The sequence below is a fragment of the Saimiri boliviensis genome, chromosome 12, assembly GCF_048565385.1.
Source record: "Saimiri boliviensis isolate mSaiBol1 chromosome 12, mSaiBol1.pri, whole genome shotgun sequence".
Lineage (NCBI taxonomy): Eukaryota > Metazoa > Chordata > Mammalia > Primates > Cebidae > Saimiri > Saimiri boliviensis.
Genome location: NC_133460.1, coordinates 66,773,308 through 66,782,208, shown reverse-complemented (window position 1 = coordinate 66,782,208; position 8,901 = coordinate 66,773,308). Strand labels below are relative to the sequence as shown.

Genomic DNA, 8,901 nt, shown 5'->3' with positions numbered 1-8,901 from the left:
AGGCAGAGGGGTCGCCAGCATCACAGTCCCAGCCGGTGCGGCTGTTTTGGCCCCCGCGGGGCTGATTCCGCCCGCGCGGCTGCTGTGACCACTCCCTGTTGCTGCGGTTCTCCGTACAAAAGCCACTGGTCTGGGAGCCCTCTTAGCTGGCGAGCAGAGCCTTGAGACGGCAGAATAGTCCATTCATCTGAAATAGCGAGCCAGGCCAGGAGATTCCTAGGCAAAAAATCCGCCAGGAGCCGGCGCCGCGGTTCGAGCCGACTCCCTGAGTCGCAGCACGGGAGATCCCTGCGCCTTTTCAACAAGGGACCGGAACGCGGGGTCCTTCAACTTAAAAGAAAAGACTCTGAGTCAGGGAGCCAGGTGATCAGGCTCGGTTGGTCCCACCCCTCCACCCCCAACAACAACGAAAACAAAAACAGTAATTGGAAACCCTCTGGGTTGAGCCCTTCAAACCAAGCACAGCTGAACCGGGACGGTCCGGCTCCGTGGGGGAGGGGCTTCCGCCATTACTGAGACTCTCCACCGCTAAGGAGGCAGGCTGCCGTTGCCGAGGCAACCCGCCGTTGCCGAGGCAACCTGCCACAACAGAGAGAGTCCCCCATAACAGAGGTGGGGCCACCATTGCCCAGACAGTTCTAACTATGCCCATATAAAAAGGACTACAGGGAAGAGCTCAGGGCAGCTGGGCGGAGCCCACAGCAGCTCAGCAAAGCCCCTGCGGGCAGGCAGAGGCTAGGCGTGCTGCTAGCTGGGCGGGTCCGACCTGAAAAAAAAAAAATCAAAAAAGGCAGTAGTGCAAGGGAAACTCATAAAGCTCCAACTCCCTGGGACAGAGACAGACAACAGGTGGATAAACCCACAAAAATGGGTAGAAACCAGCGTAAAAAGGATGAAAACTCCCGAAACCAGAACACCTCTCCTCCTAAAAGTGATCACAACTCCTCACCAGCAAGGGAACCAGACCGGATGGAGAAGGAGGGTGATGAAATGACAGAATCAGACTTCAGAAGATGGGTAGTAAGAAACTACAATGAGCTAAAAGAACATGTTCTAACCCATCGCAAAGAAAATAGGAACCTTGAAAAAAGATTGGACGAACTGCTGACGAGAATGGACAGCATAGAGAGGAGAATAAGTGAATTGATGGAGCTGAAAAACGCAACACGAGAACTTCGTGAAGCATGCACAAGCTTCAACAGCCGAATTGACCAAGCAGAAGAAAGGATATCAGAGGTCGAAGACCAACTCAATGAAATAAAAAGAGAAGGCAAGAACAGAGAAAAAAGCGCAAAAAGGAATGAACAAAATCTTCAAGAAATGTGGGACTATGTGAAAAGACCTAATCTACGTCTGATAGGCGTTCCTGAATGTGATGAAGAGAATGAATCCAAGCTGGAAAATACTCTTCAGGATATTATCCAGGAAAACTTCCCTAACCTAGCAAGGCAGACCAATATTCAAATACAGGAAATACAGAGAACACCACAGAGATATTCCTCAAGAAGAGCAACCCCAAGGCACATAATCGTCAGATTCACCAGGGTTGAAATGAAAGAGAAAATGCTAAGGGCAACCAGAGAGAAAGGTCGGGTTACCCACAAAGGGAAGCCCATTAGACTCACAGCAGATCTCTCAGCAGAAACCCTACAAGCCAGAAGAGACTGGGGGCCAATATTCAACATCCTTAAAGAAAAGAACTTTCAACCCAGAATCTCCTATCCAGCCAAACTCAGCTTCATAAGTGAAGGAAAAATAAAATCCTTTGTGAACAAGCAAGCACTCAGAGATTTCATCACCACCAAACCTGCTCTACAAGAACTCCTGAAAGAGGCTCTACACATATAAAGGAACAACCAGTACCAGCCACTCCAAAAACACACCAAACGGTAAAAAAGCAGCAACACAATCAAGAATCAGCATCAACTAACCAACAAAACAGCCAGGTAGCATCAAAATGACAGTATCAAATTCACACATAACAATACTATCCCTAAATGTCAATGGACTAAATGCCCCAATCAAAAGACACAGACTGGCAAATTGGATAAAAAGCCAAAACCCATCAGTGTGCTGTATCCAGGAAACCCATCTTACATGCAAGGATACACAAAGGCTCAAAATAAAGGGATGGAGGAAGATCTACCAAGCAAATGGAGAGCAAAAAAAGGCAGGAGTTGCAATTCTCATCTCTGATAAAATAGACTTTAAAGCAACAAAGATCAAAAGAGACAAAGAAGGACATTACATAATGGTAAAAGGATCACTGCAACAAGAAGAGCTAACGATCCTAAATATATATGCACCCAATACAGGAGCACCCAGATACATAAGGCAAGTTCTTAATGACTTACAAAGAGACTTAGACTCCCACACAATAATAGTGGGAGACTTTAACACCCCATTGTCAATATTAGACAGATCAACCAGACAGAAAATCAACAAGGATATCCAGGACCTGAACTCAGACCTGGAACAAGCAAACCTAATAGACATTTACAGAACTCTCCACCCCAAATCCACAGAATATACATTCTTCTCAGCACCACATCACACCTACTCTAAAATTGACCACATAATTGGCAATAAATCACTCCTCAGCAAATGCAAAAGAACAGAAATCATAACAAACAGTCTCTCAGACCACAGTGCAATCGAGTTAGAACTCAGAATGCAGAAACTAACTCAGAACCGCACAGCTTCATGGAAACTGAATAACTTGCTCTTGAATGTTGACTGGATAAACAATGAAATGAAGGCAGAAATAAAGATGTTCTTCGAAACCAATGAGAACGAAGACACAACATACCAGAATCTCTGGGACACATTTAAAGCAGTCTCTAGAGGAAAATATATAGCAATGAGTGCCCACATGAGAAGAAAGGAGAGATCTAAAATTGACACCCTATCATCAAAATTGAAAGAGCTAGAGGAGCAAGATCAAAAAAACTCAAAACCTAGCAGAAGACAGGAAATAACTAAGATCAGAGCAGAACTGAAGGAAATAGAGACACAAAAAACTCTTCAAAAAATCAATAAATCCAGGAGCTGGTTTTTTGAAAAGATCAACAAAATAGACAGACCACTAGCCAGATTAATAAAAAAGAAAAGAGAGAATAACCAAATTGATGCAATAAAAAACGATAAAGGGGATATCACCACAGATTCCACAGAAATCCAAACCATCATCAGAGATTATTACAAACAACTCTATGCACATAAACTAGTAAACCTGGAAGAAATGGATAAATTCCTGGACACCTGCAACCTCCCAAGCCTAAACCTGGAAGAAGCCGAAACCCTGAATAGACCAATAACATGGTCTGAAGTCGAGGCAGCAATAAAGAGCCTACCACCCAAAAAAAGCCCAGGTCCAGATGGGTTCACAGCTGAATTCTACCAGACATACAAGGAGGAGCTGATACCATTCCTTCTGAAACTATTCCAGACAATCCAAAAAGAGGGAATCCTTCCCAAATCATTTTACGAGACAAATATCATCCTGATACCAAAACCCGGCAGAGACTCAACAAGAAAAGAAAATTTCAGGCCAATATCCATGATGAACATAGATGCAAAAATCTTCAATAAAATACTGGCGAACCGATTGCAACAGCATATCAAAAAGCTCATCCACCATGATCAAGTAGGATTCATCCCGGGGATGCAAGGCTGGTTCAACATACGCAAGTCCATAAACGTAATTCACCACATAAACAGAACCAAAGACAAAAACCACATGATTATCTCGATTGATGCAGAGGAGGCTTTTGACAAAATTCAACAACCCTTTATGCTAAAAACCCTCAATAAACTAGGTATTGACGGAACGTATCTCAAAACAATAAAAGCTATTTACGACAAACCAACAGCCAATATCATACTGAATGGGCAAAAACTGGAAGCATTCCCTTTGAAATCTGGCACTAGACAAGGATGCCCTCTCTCACCACTCCTATTCAATATAGTACTGGAAGTTCTAGCCAGAGCAATCAGGCAAGAAAAAGAAATAAAGGGTATCCAAATTGGAAAGGAGGAAATCAAATTGTCTCTATTTGCAGATGACATGATTGTATATCTGGAAGACCCCATCATCTCAGCCCAAAATCTCCTGAAACTGATAAACAACTTCAGCAAAGTCTCAGGATACAAAATCAACGTGCAAAAATCACAAGCATTCCTATACACCAGTAATAGACTTCAAGAGAGCCAAATCAAGAACGAACTGCCATTCACAATTGCTACAAAGAGAATAAAGTACCTAGGAATACAACTAACAAGGAACGTAAAGGACCTCTTCAAGGAGAACTACAAGCCATTGCTCAACGAAATAAGAGAGGATACAAACAGATGGAGAAACATTCCATGTTCATGGTTAGGAAGAATCAACATCGTGAAAATGGCCATACTGCCCAAAGTAATTTACAGATTCAACGCTATTCCCATCAAGCTACCAATGACCTTCTTCACAGAACTGGAAAAAAACACCTTAAACTTCATATGGAACCAAAAGAGAGCCCGCATAGCCAAGTCAATTCTAAGCAAAAAGAACAAAGCGGGAGGCATCACATTACCGGACTTCAAACTATACTACAAGGCTACAGTAATCAAAACAGCATGGTACTGGTACCAAAACAGAGATATAGACCAATGGAACAGAACAGAGGCCTCACAGGAAATACAACATACCCACAACCATCTGATCTTCGACAAACCTGACAAAAACAAGCAATAGGGAAAGGACTCCCTGTTTAATAAATGGTGTTGGGAAAACTGGCTAGCCATGTGCAGAAAGCAGAAACAGGACCCCTTCCTGACACCTTACACCAAAATTAACTCCAGATGGATTAAAGACTTAAACATCAGACCTAATACCATAAAAACCTTAGAAGAAAATCTAGGCAAAACCATTCAGGACATAGGTGTAGGCAAGGACTTCATGACCAAAACGCCAAAAGCAATGGCAACAAAAGCCAAAATAGACAAATGGGACCTAATCAAACTCCACAGCTTCTGCACGGCAAAAGAAACAGTCAGTAGAGTGAATCGGCAACCAACAGAATGGGAAAAAATTTTTGCAGTCTACCCATCTGACAAGGGGCTGATATCCAGAATTTACAAAGAACTAAAGCAGATCTACAAGAAAAAAACAAACAAGCCCATTCAAAAATGGGCAAAGGATATGAACAGATACTTTACAAAAGAATACATACAGGAGGCCAACAAACATATGAAAAAATGCTCATCATCACTGGTCATCAGAGAAATGCAAATCAAAACCACATTGAGATACCATCTCACACCAGTTAGAATGGCAATCATTAAAAAATCGGGAAACAACAGATGCTGGAGAGGATGTGGAGAAATAGGAACACTTTTACACTGTTGGTGGGAATGTAAATTAATTCAACCATTGTGGAAGACAGTGTGGCAATTCCTCAAGGACCTAAAAATAGAAATCCCATTTGACCCAGCAATCCCATTACTGGGTATATATCCAAAGGATTATAAATCATTCTACTACAAGGACACGTGCACACGAATGTTCATTGCAGCACTGTTTACAATAGCAAAGACCTGGAACCAACCCAAATGCCCAACGATGATAGACTGGATAGGGAAAATGTGGTACATATACACCATGGAATATTATGCAGCCATCAAAAACGATGAGTTCACGTCCTTTATAGGGACATGGATGAACCTGGAAACCATCATTCTCAGCAAACTGACACAAGAGCAGAAAATCAAACACTGTATATTCTCGCTCATAGGCGGGTGTTGAACAATGAGAACACATGGACACAGGGAGGGGAGCACTACACACTGGGGTCTGTTGGGGGGAAATGGGGGAGGGGCGGGGGGTGGGGAGGTGGGAAGAGATAGCATGGGGAGAAATGACAGATACAGGTGAGGGGACGGAAGGCAGCAAAGCACACTGCCATGTGTGTACCTATGCAACAATCTTGCATGTTCATCACATGTACCCCAAAACCTAAAATGCAATAAAAAAAAAAAGAAAAAGAAAAAAAAAAAAAAAAAAAAAAACTTTTTATATGAGTTTCATCAATCTTCATTTTTTAACATTTATAATGGGAAAATTCAGTATTGCTAGATAATACAGCAAACATACATTGTAACTACCCCTAAAATATTCAGTTAACTAACACATCATTACAAATGAATTTAAAACTAGCAATTACAAACATAAAACAGCATCTTTATACAGTTTACCACAACAACCTAAGCACAAATACTCAAGTCCCTCCAAAGTCCCAAGGGCAAGCTTTCCAAACCAATGATCAGTCTTTATCTACCTGTGATATTTATGCATAATAACATAGATATATGTTTAATTTTATTTGAAAACACAAACTGTTTTGCTATGTAGTGGTAATGTTTCACAGTCATATCAGCAAGTTATGAGAGTTCCATTTGCTCCACATCTTGACAACTTTTAGTGTTGCTGTTCTTTTTTATTTAAACCATTTAAGCAGGTTCAAAGTGGTAATCATTTTGATTTAACAAGAATTTCCTGCTAATTAATCATTTTGAAGACATTTTCTCATGTTATTTATATATTTTATTTTATATAGTCTGTTTGAGTCTTTGCCCAATATTTACATGTATTAATCGTCTTTTTTTTTTTTTAAATTATGCTTTAAGTTCTGAGGTACATGCGTAAATTGTGCGGGTTTGTTACATACATATTCACATGCCATGGTGGTTTGCTGCATCCATGCCCCCATCATTTACATTAGGTATTTCTCCTAATGTTATCCCTCCTGAATCTCCCTATACCCTATTATCCACGTGCTAGATGCCCTAGCCCTCAGCAGGCCCCACTGTGCGATGTTCCTCTTTCTGTGTCCATGTGTTCTCATTGTTCAACACTCACTTATGAGTAAGAACATGTGATGTATGGTTTTCTGTTCTTGTGTCAGTTTGCTGAGAATGATGGTTTCCAGATTCATCCATGCAAAGGACATGAACTCATCCTTTTTTATGACAGCAAAATATTCCATAGTGTGTATGTGCCATATTTTCTTTACCCAGTATATCACTGATGAGCATTGGAGTCGTCTTTGCTATTGTAAACAGTGCCACAATAAACATAAGTGTGCATGTGTGTTTATAACTGAATGTTTTATAATTCTTTGGATATAAACCCAGTAAAGGGATTGCTGGGTCAAATAGTATTTCTAGTTCTATACCCTTATTTCTGGACTCGTCGCCTATCTGGATTCCAAGTCAGTGTTTTCTAGGCCTGGATAAATATCTATGTAATCTGAGAAGCAATACAGTTTCACAGGGTCTGGATCCAGAAATTTGGTTCTAATTGACCAAGGATTGGGGTACAAGAAATCAAAATTTTAGTAGCTTTTTATACAATTACATTTTGTGTAACATTTTTTCCAACAGGTAGATCAATCTAAATCAATTGACTAAAAACTATTTTGGATTAATTTTTGTTTCTAAAATTAAAGGGAATATTAGGTATTATTGTTATTTTTTACTTGAAGGAAGGAGTCTAAACTATTTTAGGATGCCTTAGTGGGGGTCTAAACTGGCCTCACTTGTATTGAGAATATGTCTCTGCAATTGGTGTATTAATAGTGTTAGCACCAATATTCTCTTTTCTGCTTAATAACTGATACTAAATTTTTCTTAGAGCCTTAGAACTGACACTTTGTTAAAATTCAAGGTAAGCAAATTTTGCTCAGTTATAATGAGCTATAACAAAACATTAAAGAGAAGAGGTACTCTCAGCCTGGGCAACAGAGAAAGACTTTGTTTCAAACAAAACAGAATGTTGACAGAGAAAAGTATCTAATTTACACCTAAAAACTTTATATTTTAACTTCAACTTTAAATATTATACAGGTATTAAATACTCTTGAAATTACATATATGCATACATGACTTAATGAATTAAATTTAAGGGCTTTCATTAGACAGCATTATTTTTATAACTTATAACTTCCACACTTAGTGGTCGCTTTTCTGATAATACTTATAAAAGACACCAGCTAAAATGCATAGACACGTCTAATTCATAATAGAAATAGTATAATCAACAGTACCACTTAGAAGATTTCTGTCTGTAATACTGACAGAGTACTCAGCTGGACTTTTCCATTAATAAAATAATTGGAAAAAACTACATATAAATGTTGCAGTGTTCCTGACATTGTGCAAAGTATGTAAGAGTCTAATAAGTGACAGAATCGCTATGATTTATCAGAATTTCTTTCCAGAGAGAATTTCTTCCATGCAGCAAGGAAGGACACTATAAAAAAAAGGTGGCAATCTCTCTGGGTTGAGAAAATTTTGGTCAGTGTTAGAGGTGACCAAAATAACTACACTTCTCAAAGCAGAGTAAAAAGATGTTAGAGAAAGAGCTGCAACAATTTCTACTAAGCTTCCTTTGTCTGTTACTTTGTAATAAAGAACATATAAGGAAAATTTTATAAGACAAAGCAAAAAGTACCTGAGAAATTATAAACTTAGAACAAATTTGAGTTTCAATCAATCACAGTAGAGATACACTGATGAACACAAAGATACTCAATAAAGAACTCAGTAATGTGGCTGGGCCCAGTGGCTCATGTCTGTAATCCCAGCACTTTGGGAGGCTGAGGTGGGCAGGTCACCTGAGGTCAGGAGTTTGAGACTAGCCTGACCAACACAGTGAAACCTCATCTCTATTAAAAATACAAATTCAGCCAGGTGTGGTAGCACGTGCCTGCAATCCCAGCTACTCTAGAAGTTGAGGCAGGAGAATTGCTTGAACCCTGGAGGTAGAGGTTGCAGTGAGCCAAGATCACACCACTGCAGTCCAGCCTGGACAACAGAGTGAGACTCCAAGTAAAAAACAAACAAACAAACAAACAAACAAAA

At 40.1% G+C, this 8,901-nt stretch overlaps 1 protein-coding gene across 1 annotated transcript in view; it reads right to left on the bottom strand.

Annotated features, from left to right (window-relative positions):
* Positions 1-284: 284 nt before the first annotated feature.
* ZWINT (ZW10 interacting kinetochore protein) overlaps positions 285-8,901 on the bottom strand; it is a 128,930-nt gene continuing 120,313 nt past the window's right edge. Inside the window, exon 9 of the mRNA XM_074382504.1 lies at positions 285-330. The gene's annotated coding sequence lies outside the window, so the exon portion shown is untranslated. The remainder of the gene's footprint in view (positions 331-8,901) is intronic.